A 13,309-nucleotide genomic window follows, 5' to 3' on the forward strand; every position below is an offset into this window, starting at 1 on the left:
ATCTATTCCATGCTGAACCATTTAAACTGCCTACTCCCATTGACGTGCACTGGCACCATACCCCTACCATTCATGCACCTATCCAAATTTTGCTTTAAACATTGAAATTGAGCTTGCATGCTCCACTTGTGCTGGCAGCTCATTCCATATCTTCACGACCCTCTGAATGAAAAAGTTTCCCCTCATGTTTCTCTTAATTTTTTTATCTTTCACCCTTAACCCATGGCCTCGGGTTGCAGTCCCACCCAACCTCAGTGGAAAAAACCTGCTTGCATTTATCCTATCTATACCCCTCATAATTTTGTATACTTCCATCAGATCTCCTCCCAATCATTTATGTTCCAAGGAATCAAGTCTGAAACTATTCAATCTTTCCTTAAAACTCAGGTTCTCCAGACCTGACAAGTTACCCTTGTAAATTTTCTCTGTATTCTTTCAACCTTATTTACATCTTTCCTGTTGGTAGATGACCAAAACTGCACGAGATACTCCAAATTAAGCATCAACAATGTCTTATACAACTCCCATCTCCTGCACTCAATACTTTGATTTATGAAGGCCAATATATCAAAAGCTTTTGTTATGACCCTATCTACCTGACCCACCACTTTCAATGAATTATGGACCTGTATTCCCTACTCTCTTTGTTCAAAACCCTGTATCACAACAACATTCTATCCTGATATATGGCTTTGACCAGAAATATTGTCAATTTCTTTCCTCCTACATGTGCTGCTTGACCCGATAAATTCTTCCAGCAGATTATTTGTTTCTCCAGATTCCAGCATTTGAGGTCTCTTGAGTCTCTTCGAAAGACCTAACTAATCAGTCCCATATTCTGTTTATTCCCCACAACTCCACTACATTTTTTGCCTTCAAGTTCTTATCCAACAAGTTTTTGAATGTTTCAACTGAATCATCTTCCACCACTATGTCAGGGGAAGCCTTCCAGATCACAGCTCATGGTGTGAAAACATTACCCTTACCTGGTTCATTTGCCAATTAGATTAAAAGTATTTCCTTCTGCTTCCAATCTTCCTGTTAGTGGAAACTTCCTATTTAACTTGACAAAATCTTTCAGTCTTAAATCTGAAATACACATTAACATGAATTACAAACATAAATGTAACTTATGTAATTATGAAGTTGAAATATGTCATTCACATAAATTACTATAAAATTGTGAAATGGAAATGAGTGAATCTGACACTCACATGACAACAAAATATAGTGTGTTTTTTTCTGTAGGTCTGATTCTCAATGGGAAAGATTTAGTTAAAACTTGCCTTGTTTTATCAGGGGATGCCTTCCAGATCCCAGCTGATGGTGGGATCAGACACAGCATCTTGTTAATTGGCTTTGAGAATCATTAGGATAGAAGGAGAGCTTAGGTCAAACAGCAGAGATACCTAGTCTACTACATATTTTTTTCACATCATCCTTCACTGTAAAAGATAATGCCATTCAGTCCATTGAATCCATTCTAGCTCTCAGATGAATCCTACTTTCCCAAAAATCTATTACGCCCTGATTCTCCTACCACCTAACCACAGTAGGGATAATTTATAGGGATGTGGAAAGACACTGGAACACCCAGTGAAAAGTCTGCAGTCTCAGGGACAGCGTCTGAGATCAGGGTCAAACACGGGTCACTAGTGCTGTGAGGAACCATCACAATCATTTATGTCACCGGTTCATTTTATGGTCATCTTTGTTGATAGAATAATTTATACAACGTACAGCAGAAGTCAGTGAAGGAATGGATTTTTTTTTATTCTTCAAGATTATTGCAAATCTAACAACATCGTTTGGAACAAACTATCTTACTTGCTAGTATCCAAACCACTGTCCCAATCATGAATTCCCTCTACCATTGACACACAACCGGTACAGTGTGTGATCAGCTACAAGATACTGTAAATGCTCTGATTTTTGAAGGAGGGTGGGTGGAGAAAAGAAATGGATCAACCATTCACTCCATTCTCTCCACTTCCCCTCCTTCTCTGTAATTTAAAATGTTTGTTTGTAATGTTTCCCACTTCTGATGACCCAAAGCAGTAACCTTTGTTTTCTCATTACTGATACTGCCTGGAGTGCTGAGCATTTCCAGTATTTTCTGACTTTACTTCATTGTTATGTACTTTTTTGGTTGTTTAATAATTTAAAATCTATTGCAATAAGTATTATGATTAATATACTGGTAGAGTTGTATAGTTGAATAGCTATGTGAGGACCAACAAGAACATGAATTTATATAGCACCAGCATTGCAGCAAACTTTCCATAGCACTTTCCATAGCATTTGTGTTGGGCACGTGGCCAAGTGGTTAAGACGTTTGTCTAGTTATCTCAAGGTTGCTAGTTTGAGCCTCAGCTGTGGCAGTGGGTTTGTGCCCTTGAGCAAGGCGCTTAATCACACATTGCTCTAGTCTGTGTGAGGAGTGGCGCCCCCACACAGACTTCCAATCTGCGCCTTGTAAGGCATGAAAACGAGGCATGAGGCGCAGGCCTCTCACAGTCTGGGTCGACGTTCCCCTTCCATAGCACACCAAGCAAGATTTCAAAATTCAAAGTCAATTTATATTCAAAGTTCATGTATGTCACCATATACTACCTTGAGATTCATTTTCTTGTGGACATTTGCAGTAAATACAATTAAACACAATGGAATCAATAAAAAAAACTACATACAACAAAGACAGACAAACAACCAATGTGCAAAAGGCAACAAAGTATGCAAATACAGAAAAGGAAAAACAGACAAAGAAAGAAACAAATAAGTAGACAGATAGATAGATAAATAAATAAATGGATGAATAAATGAATGAAAGTATAAATGATTTTGAGAACATGAGTTGTAGAGCCCTTTAAATTGAGTCTGTAGATTGTGGAATGAATTTGGTGTTGGGGTGAGTGAAATTATCCATTCTGGTTCAGGAGCCTGCGGGCTGAGGTGTATTAACTGTTCCAGAACCTGATGGTGTGGAGCTAAGGCTCCTGTACTTCTTCCTGATGGCAGCAGCAAGAGGAGAGCATGACCTCAATTGTGGGGTTCCTTGATAATCAATGCTGCTTTCCTCTGACAGTTCTGCTTATAGACGCACTCAGTGATGTGAGCGGCTCTACCAACACAGTTTGTAGGCTTTTCTTTTCAAGGTCACTGATGTTTCCATACCAGGTTGTGATGCAACCAGTCAGTATATTCTCCATTGCAATTCTTTAGCAGTTTATCAAAGTTTTAGATGACTTGCCAAATTTTGACAAACTTGTAAGAGAATAGCGGTACTGCTGTGCCTTCTCCGTAAAGGCACTTACATGTTCAGATCCTCTGAAATGATAATGCAAAGGAATTTAAAGTAGCTGACCCTTTTCACTTCTGATCCCCTGATGAGGACTGGCTCATAGACCTCGGTTTCCTCCTCTTGTAGTCAATAATCAACTCTTTGATTTTGCTGACATCGAGTGGGAGATTATTGGTGTGGCACCATTCAACCAGATTTTCTATCTCCCTCCTATATTCTAATTTGTCACCACCTTTGATTCAGCTAATAACAGTGGTGTCATCAGCAAACTTGGATATGGCATTGTAGCCGTACTTAGCCTCACAGTTATCAGCATAAAGCGAGCAGAGCAGGGGGCTAACCACACAGCCCCGTAGTGCACCCGTATTGAGATGGTCATTGCAGAGGATTTGTTGCTAATCTGAACTGACTGGGGTTTGCAAGTGAGGAAATTGAGAATCCAGTTGTACAAAGAAGTATTGAGGCCTAGATCTTGGAGCTTATTGATTAGGTTTGAGTGGATGATAATATTGAATGCACAGTTATAGTCAGAAGAGCATCCTGATGTATGTATATCTACTATCTTTACTATCCAGATGCTCCAAGCTTGACTAAACAGCCAATGAAATGGCACTTGCTGTTGATTTGTTGTGATGGTAGGCAAATTGGAACTGATCCAAGATACTGTTCAGACAGGAGGTGATATGTTTCATCACCAACCTCTCAAAGTATTTCATCACAGTGGATGTAAGTGCTTCTTAGCATTGAGCCAAATAGTGTTGATTAACAAGTGCTATTTAGTGTTGACCCAAATAGAAGAATACTTTACAGGGAAAATTAGAGCAGAAAGAAGTGCTCTCTGAACAAGGTATCATCTCAATATACCAAAGGCTGGAACAAAATAGGGAAATTAAAAAGGGATTAGAAACAAGATTTAAAGCTTGGTCAGGGTAGGGGATTCTTAGCAAGAATTTAATGGAAGCTAAAGGGCAGGCAAAGTGATAATGCTGAGAGAAGGCCAGGCAGACAAATTTCTGATTGCCAATAGGTGGACAGATGGAATGCATGGATTGGGAAAGTAGGATTTAATGTTCAAAATAACCATGAATTATGTTATTAATAATAAGTTAATTGATAATCAGTTATTATACCAAATTGCATGCCATCCAGACCAATCATTCCAAATCTAAGTTCATCAAGGTTGTTCGAAATATATACAGTAACAGATGGCAGCATATAGTGTCACATTTCCACAGAAAGTGCAATGCAGCTAGACAAATAAAGTACAAGGGCCACCATGAGGTAGATTGAGAACTCAAGAGTTTATATTTATTGTACGCTAGTCTTATAACAGTGGAATAAAAGCTGTCCTTGAACTTCAATGATTGAGATAGGAGGGGTCTTTCATTAAGGTGGCTGCTTTCCTAAGGTAGTGGGAGGTATAGACCTAGTCAATGGAGTCTGCAAACAATAGGATGACAGCATGGTGATCCAGCCCAAAATCTCTTCTAAAACAAGAGAGACATTTCACACAAATGAGTCATGCATGAGTTCAGTCCCTCCAGAGCTTATAAATCGTGAAGAATACATAGAATGCAGCTTTGAGGAAAAAAAAAGAAATCAATTTGTTCTCATTAGCCTCTGTCTTTGAACTCTTTAAAACTGCTTCAACTGACCCAGAGAGTGATATTTTCCAAATTTATATAGATTATGGTTATAGTTCTATCCATCCAAATTGCTTAATTGCCAATTACATTGTTTGCAACACGAAATGGAATATTTGCTCAAGAGAGCTCAGAGTTTTATTGCAATCAAGTTGAGAGTACAGAGGGAGTCCCGCCAAAAGGTCTTGGCCTGAAACATTGACAGTACTTTTTTCCATAGATGCTGCCTGGCCTGCTGAGTTCCTCCAACATTTTGTGTGTGTTGTTCAGATTTTCATTAGCTCAGTTATGCTCCCCCATTTCCCAGTGAGTGAAAGGCAATGAACTGTTAACCCGCTCATCTGCATAGACAGACTTACTATGACAGACTGATGTTCAGTCATCAGAACTTGTTGAATCACTGTTGTTGTACTATAGAAATGTAGCAACTACTTCCTATTGAGCAAGATTCCACAACATCATTGTGAAATTGAGACAGAAGTATCATGTGCAATATTTGTCAAAGAATAATAATTGTTCCTTTAAACATTCCTTTAAAGTTTGTATCGTATGATTTAATGTCTTTTAATGGCTATAATATTTGGTGTGGAAAGTTCTAAGGGCAATCTGCTTGGATGAAAGCCACAGTAACAATAGATTAAGTTAATATGAATGTACATTACCAGCATATTTTGCTGTTACTATTGTGTTTTATTCTGTTTTGTTATTGCTGCTGCCTGTGTTGTTCTGCTGAACATTGTGGCTGTACTATGTTGGCACCAGAATGTGAGGTGACACTTTTGGGCTGCCCCAGTACATCGATGGATGTGTTGGTTGTTAGTTCAAACAATGCAGTTTAATGTACAGTACATGTATAAATAAAACTGAATCTGTATCTGAAATGGGGCTTGAAGCTAGTGCCTCTGACTCAGATTTCACAATGGAATTCAGAAGACATAAGTCTATGCAACACACACAAAATGCTGGTGGAACACAGCAGGCCAGACAGCATCCATAGCTCTGACGAAGGGTCTTGGCCCAAAACGTCGACTGTGCTTCTTCCTATGGTTGCTGTCTGGCTTGCTGTGTTCCACCAGCATTTTGTGTGTGTTGCTTGAATTTCCAACATCTGCAGATTTCCTCGTGTTAACATATGGCTATTCTAGGCCCTGGCACAAAATTTAGGACCAGGGTTATTTGTGTAATGCCTGTTAGCTGCTAAAAGCTACAATGGTATTTAGAAACGCAAACAACAGGAATTCTGCAGATGCTGGAAATTCAAGCAACACACATCAAAGTTGCTGGTGAACGCAGCAAGCCAGGCAGCATCTCTAGGAAGAGGTACAGTCGATGTTTCAGGCCGGGTCCTGACGAAGGGTCTTGGCCTGAAACGTCGACTGTACCTCTTCCTCGAGATGCTGCCTGGCCTGCTGCATTCACCAGCAACTTTGATGAATGGTATTTAGAATATTTGCCTCAGTTCTCCAAAGTACAAAGTAAAATAATGATGAAAATACATATATGTCGCCATATAAAACCCTGAGATTCATTCCCTTGTAGGCATACTCAAAAGTCTATTGAAAAGTAACTATAACAGAATCAATGAATGACCACCAAGCTAGGGCTTTCAATCAGACTGCAGAAGACAACAAACTGTGCAAATGCAAAAAAAAAATTAATATAAATAAATAAGCAATAAATATCGAGAGCATGAAATGAAGAGTCCTTGAAAATGAGTCCATAGGTTGTGGGAACATTTCAGTAATGGCACAAGTGAAGTTGAGTGATGTTATACCCTTTGTTCAAGAGCCTGATGGCAGAAGTGAGAAGAGAGCATGTCCTGGTTGGTGGGGGTCTCTGATGATGGATGCTGCTTTCCTGCGACAGTGTTTCATGTAGATGTGCTCAATGATTGGGAGGGCTTTACCTGTGATAGACTGGGCCACTACTTTTTGTAGAGTTTTCCGTTCAAAGGCACTGGTGTTTCCATACCAGGCTGTGGTGCAACCAGTCAACATACTCTCTATTACACATTTATAGAAGTTTGTTAAAGTTTTAGATGTCATGCGGAATCTCTGCAAACTCTTCAGGAAGTTTGGTCTTGTAAAGTGGAGCTTCTGCAACTCTTCTTCAGCTACCTCAGAGATTTTTACATCAAAGATCACAATAACTTTCACAATGGCAGCCGGTCATTCAGAGCTAGCACTATTGGCTGTGATACAAATTGACCAGACAACAACACTGTAAGATTGATTTTTAATTGGTAGTGAAAAAATATGCACCAGGCAATGGCACCACAACTCATGCAACATTTAATGTCTTATAAGTGTGCTGAAGCCAGTAAGTCAGTTTTGATTCATTTCTACCTCCTGTACCTACTTACTTATAGGAAATGATGTCTGCATGTGTACTATCACGTAATCTCTGGGTAATTAGAAATCTACATTAACTTTGACCCTCTCCTTACTCTGTGTACGTTGGTCATTTCACATGGGAAACCAGAGATGATTGTGTCCTTTGAAGTTGTCACTTGAAAGGACAAATCATCCCCCTAGAGTGACTACCTGGTCTGAAATGACTACCAGTACAATCAGAAGGTTTGCTTGTAGTGGTTTTATATCCTGTCAATAATTGACCAGCGCTGAATCTTTACAAACTTTCATTTCTGCAATATGTAATTTTACTTCACTGTACATTGATTGATTGGCCAGACTTTAGGGCTTTCTGAAAGTCTGGGCTGGTATGAGCAATGCTCAGGTCTTATCAAAAGCATTGGGTATAGTAAACCACAAAATTTAATGAATAAACAATAGCAAGTTTCAAAGAAACGTATTTGAAGTTTTTATAGATCTTGCATACCATACTTTACAGATTGGATTACTAGATGAGATATGCCACACACTTCATGCAGTAGAATGGAGGGTGGAAGTATTTGAGAGTAAATATGATGGTTCCAAGGATTATATGATGGCCAACTGCTTTAATAATTTTGAGGTAACATGTATTACAGTATGTGGCTTACGTAATATTGGATTTGTACCACTTTAAAGATTCTTCTACATGTTCATGTGCTATTCATTATCTATTGTTATGCCACATTTTTGAATGGATTAGAATTGGTTTGAATCACTGGCATGCTAATACGCACAGAAGAATAGTGCTGCCTTTTAGCTACTGCAAATTCTTCTGTTTTAAAAAAATGTACTCTTAATTTAACATATCAGCTACTGATTATGTATGAGAATGATGCTGACATACAGTATCAGAAATAATAACCACAAAAGATTCTGAAAATTCTGGAAATACAAAGCAACATAAAAAATGCTGCAGGAGCTCAGTAGGTCAGGCAGCATCTATGGACAGGAATAAACAGTTGATGTTTTGGGCTGAGACCCTTCATTGGGACTCTCTTTGTCCAACAATCATCCGCAACAACACAGGAGGGTCTTAGCTCAAAACGTTGACTGTTAATGGAGGGATGAATGAGTGAATGGAGGGAGAGAAGGACAGATGGGTATTCAAATGGAGGGATGGATGTATGGAAGAAGGGATGAGAGTATGGAAGGAAGGATAGGTGAATGGATGGAAGGATTAGTGTATGGAGGGAATGATGTGTGTATGGTGAGAGGGTTGGGTGTACAGACGGAGGAATTGGTGCAAGGGGTGAAGGATGGATGAAAGGATGGAGGGATGGATGTGCAGAGGGATAGATGGATGCATGGGTGGAACAGTATTAGCCATTTGGCCCAAGACCTTTTCATGGTGATCGTTTATCCACTGGATCTACAGTAGGTGAAAAGAACAGTGATAGATGAATGGATGACGGAATGACTGAATGGGTAGAGGGAAGATGTAGGAAAGATGATGCCAGGGAACAACGTGACCAATGGCAACGTCCTGCAGATAGTTCACGAAACTACTCCTACTCCTTCTCCTTTCAAAAATGATTCTACTACTAAGCTGCATGCAATTGGAACCAGTGATGCTGTCTCCCAGGGAGTGTGGTGAGGTTTACAATGGAGTGTGTGGCTTGGAGGCCTGGACACCTGGCAAGGGGGTGTGAGAACACAATTAACTCCATCGCTTCCCTCCGAATGAGGCGTCAAGGGCTCGAGCCCATGATCGACTCTATTGCTTCTCTCTGATTAAGGCATCGAGCAAGGTTGAAATCTACGGGGACGAGAGCAGAGGGCAGGTGGGTGTTCAGCACCATCTGCCTGCATTTGGCCGGTCTTCCTTTCCCTCTCACCTGGCGCTACCTAGAGGAAAGTGTAGGAGTCTTTGGATCCACGTTGCAAGGATTGATTGACGAGGCTGTGGACCTATTTTGGGGGCTTTGACGTTCATGTTGCATGTGTTCCTGGATTATAGTTGCTCTTTTTTTTGCCATTTTTGAGCGGTTTGATCAGGGTGCACCAGTGAATACTGGCCCTGTGGCCTTCAGTGGGCTAGCAATACAGCGTTGAACTGAACTAAACTGAATGCTACTGGACTCCTGGCTGGACGTTTGATATTCTATGTGCTGTTTGTTCCATTTTTGATATTTGTACCATTTGTTCTTTTTGCACATGTTGGGTGTTTGATGTTTACTTGAGCAGGTTCCAATGTGTTTCTTTGTTTCCTGGCTGCCTGCAGGAGGACAAATCTCGGAGTGTATTCTGTATACATACTTTGATAATAAATGTACTTGGATCTTTGAATGAGGGTAGTAGATGTGCTGTGACTGTAAAGTAATCCACAGGAGAAACACTGACACCAGTAGATATATAAGGCCTTTATTCATCACAATAAGCAGCCATTCTCTTTCAGACCCTCTCAGTAGAATCACCCCAAAATCAAAAGTTGTTATGGTTTTATACTCTCAAAAACAAAAAAAAAATGGTAAGATGGACTTGCGCCTGGACACTGCGGGTTCTACGGGATCAACCAAAAGTAATGCCCTGGATAAGATTTCTACTGCCATGCTGTAAGTATATTATTTTAGCAGTTTTCTGCAAAAGCAGTGTGCCCTGTTTGTAGAATGTTTTGGTTTCAGCTAAAGTTAAGAAGCCCTGTGGTTCAACTTTGGAATATTGTGTCAGCCAACCAGGATGGTGGGATCTGGAGAAGGTCCTACAGAGAGCAGGGCAGAGAGTTTTTTGAAGGATTGTAGTCTTGTTTGGGGTCTTTTGGTGGGAGCTATGGAGCGGGATAGAAGGAGGACGCTGAAGAATGCCTTTGGAAGGAGAGTTCCCGTTGCAAGAAGCACTTTGTGCAGATGAAAGTCTTGAAGGAGGAAGGGCAATTCTCCTAAGAGAGAAAGAGTCAGTTTGCTCGAGATGGTCTTCGAGGGGAGTTGGAAATGCGGCAGGTGTTTTCTCACAGACCGGGGTCCAGCATGTGAGTAGGAGATACACCCCCTAATAGCCCAATATGAGCTCCAATGCTTATGTGCACATTTGACTACTTTTACTACAATGGGCCCTTTCCTTTCCTTTTTTTTTCCTATTAACTGATTGATAAAATTAAATTGGCAAATATATTTCCTTTATAATTTTGTGGGTGTGTGATATATCATTTCTTGCCTACCGGTAATTGTGTATGGGCAGTATTTACACGGCATTCGCACAGATTGAGGTTCTGGTAATCGAAACTTTCCAGCTTTCCTGTTCGGTTGAACCCCAAATCATATTGACCCTAGACACATATTGTTTATAAAAGTGCCTTCTCACCCCTAAGTCCTGTGGCTGTTGGCTAAGTTAGCTATTGAGCCAAGTTGCATACGAGCCCAGAGAGAAGGCTACAATGCATACTTTGTTAATAAATGTACTTGAATCTTTGAATGGGGGTGGTAGATGTGTTGTGACTGTAAACTGATCCACAGGAGGAACACTGACACCAGTAGATTTACTCATCCCAACAAGCAGGCATTCTTTTTCAGACACTCCCAGTAGAGTCACCCCACGTTTTTATACTCTGAAGAAGAAAAATTTATGGTAAAATGGTTGTGAACTTGGACACAGTAGCTTCTATGGGGTTAACCAAATGTGTTATTATCTTTTTAAAATATGTCTTTAATGATTGCAACACCTTGCTGGACATTAAGAACTTCAAGTAATGCAGATCTACCCTATCAGTGAGTTGTTTGTTAGCAGAGAAACTAAAGGAGTTGGACTTGGTGTGGATCATGCCAGTGGATCATGCCTGCACCAGAGGCATCAGACTAAGTGCACAAAGGATATATGCAGACTGACAGTGAGTAATCATCTGAGTTACTTGTCTTGAGATCGCAAGTATGACGAGTGTCCTTGACAAGGATGAATTGCACTCAAATGCAGGGATATCTGAAGCAAGGTTTGAGATACGGTTTTACACTGCACCAGAGCTCAAAATAAACACTAAAGAATATCATGAGTGGGCTTACGATTGAGCACCGAACCACAGCTCACGTGTTCCTTAAATACTCAATTCTGGGCACTCAAAACATGATTACCGATTAGCAGGACCATCCCGAACCCCTAAAGGGGCCGTATCAACTATCTGTACTCCAGGGAGTTTGAGCATCTAAATCCCGTAAGTTGGCACAGTTGGGGGCGTCTTGTAACATTGATAATGTGGAATGTTGCAAGTCCGATTCACTGGCTTATTGGTGATCAGCAAAGACTGCGTGTCCTTGGTCGTAGTGAGGACTAGGCCTCAGGCTGCAGTGTCACCTGTTTACAGCCACCCAGGAGAGAGGCATCGGAGTCGGTGCACTCCACCAGAGTGCCGGAGGTGGTGTGGCACAGCATACATACTGGAGTCGATGTTGCTCTCCAGTGTTCACACAGTAGAAGACAAGATGTCCTGTGTTTGACTGCAGACTGCTGCAACATTCATGGACTCAGGGACTTGGACTATGTTTTTTTTGTGTGACTGTATGTTACTGCTGTCTTTTATGTGCTATGCATGCCTTGTGCCGTGTACGACTGCTGGAACTGTGTTTTACACCGTGGCCTCGGAGTAATATTGTTTCTTTTGGCTCTATTTATAGATAATCACGTATGACAATTGAGAATTGAACCTGAACTTGAAAATGAACTTTAAAAACAACAACAGATGATCCAATACAATTTCAATAGCTACAATGACATTGTTTACTTTAATATTTTGAGTCTGTCAAATGTTTCCATTGGGTTACATATCTATAAAGGGTGCACACTGTAACTGACAAGAAACCACAGTATGTTCAAACATCTTTGCGGGATTAACATAATTTACATGGATATTTGAAAAGACAAAGAGCACACACACCCAAATTAATGTTGTGAGGGCAAACTTTCAGGGTGTATGACTATCCCAACTATTCATAGAGCAGTGGTGCCCATGACCATGTTTGATGTTCTGGGTGACAAAATCAGTCCAGTCTGCAAGCTTGCTTGATCTCAGTCACAATAGTGAAAAATCACTTCGCCAATGTTACCTAGCTCAATTTAAGACCATTTATCTGCTATAGGGGTATGTTAATTGCCCTAAGCAAGCCAGAGAATAGGGGTATAATTCTCTTCCAGCTGTGGTGCACAAATACGTTTCTTGGATCACTTCACTCTCTAAACCATATCTCTTGTGTGGCCAGCCCTTTGCTGTGCGTCAGTAGCCTGTGCTCTGCAGACAGCACTGTGTTTACAAAGCTGATTTCAAGACTGAAACTGACTCTGCTTTCTAATTACATTATAAACTGAAGACTGGCTTTTATTTGAAATAATGCCCAGTATAATCACGTAATTCCATAACTCCTCAATATCTAACAGATGGATGGTGGGGGGCTGGATAGGTGGCTGGGTGGATGGATGGTTAGGTGGATGGAAAAATAAGTGGATGTCTGGTGATTTGGTGAGTTTTCAACATTTATTCTATTGCAGTCTTCAGCCTATGACCCTTTCCTCCTCTGTGCCCCGAATCCTTACCTGCATGTTAAACTAATTTATTTGCAAGCTTTTCTTAATTTGCACAAGGTCATCAGCCTAACAAATAATCATTTTTCTTTCCACAGATGCTGCCTGACCTGCTGCATGTTTCCAATATTTCCAGTATTTTTCAGACTTACTTAGGGTGTAGATAAAGAAAGACAGAATTCGAGAAACAGTGAGACATCACCATAGGGAATAATTCTGGCTTTTCTTCAAGCTGTACGATGGCTGGAGAGGGGTTTGAATCACTGACCTGACATTTATTTCAGTCCAGTCTCCTCTTCACTAAATAGACAAATGTGTAACCTCGAGACTTATATTTTTTTATATTATCTAAACAAGCAAACTGTTGATTAAAGATTGCACGAATTGGCAATTAAACTCTTTATGAAGTTTCGTACAAAGAATGTGTTTCTGATGATTCAGAGTTTTAATAATATTCCAGCAAAGAAAAGACT

At 40.4% G+C, this 13,309-nt stretch overlaps 1 long non-coding RNA gene across 2 annotated transcripts in view; it reads right to left on the bottom strand.

Annotated features, from left to right (window-relative positions):
* The window catches only part of LOC134346810 (uncharacterized), a 269,069-nt gene that overhangs the window by 210,812 nt on the left and 44,948 nt on the right, over window positions 1-13,309 (bottom strand). For both annotated transcript variants that reach the window (XR_010018036.1, XR_010018035.1), the window contains exon 2: window positions 987-1,089. This is a non-coding gene — a long non-coding RNA (uncharacterized LOC134346810). The remainder of the gene's footprint in view (window positions 1-986; window positions 1,090-13,309) is intronic.

Source organism: Mobula hypostoma, chromosome 5, assembly GCF_963921235.1.
Source record: "Mobula hypostoma chromosome 5, sMobHyp1.1, whole genome shotgun sequence".
NCBI lineage: Eukaryota > Metazoa > Chordata > Chondrichthyes > Myliobatiformes > Myliobatidae > Mobula > Mobula hypostoma.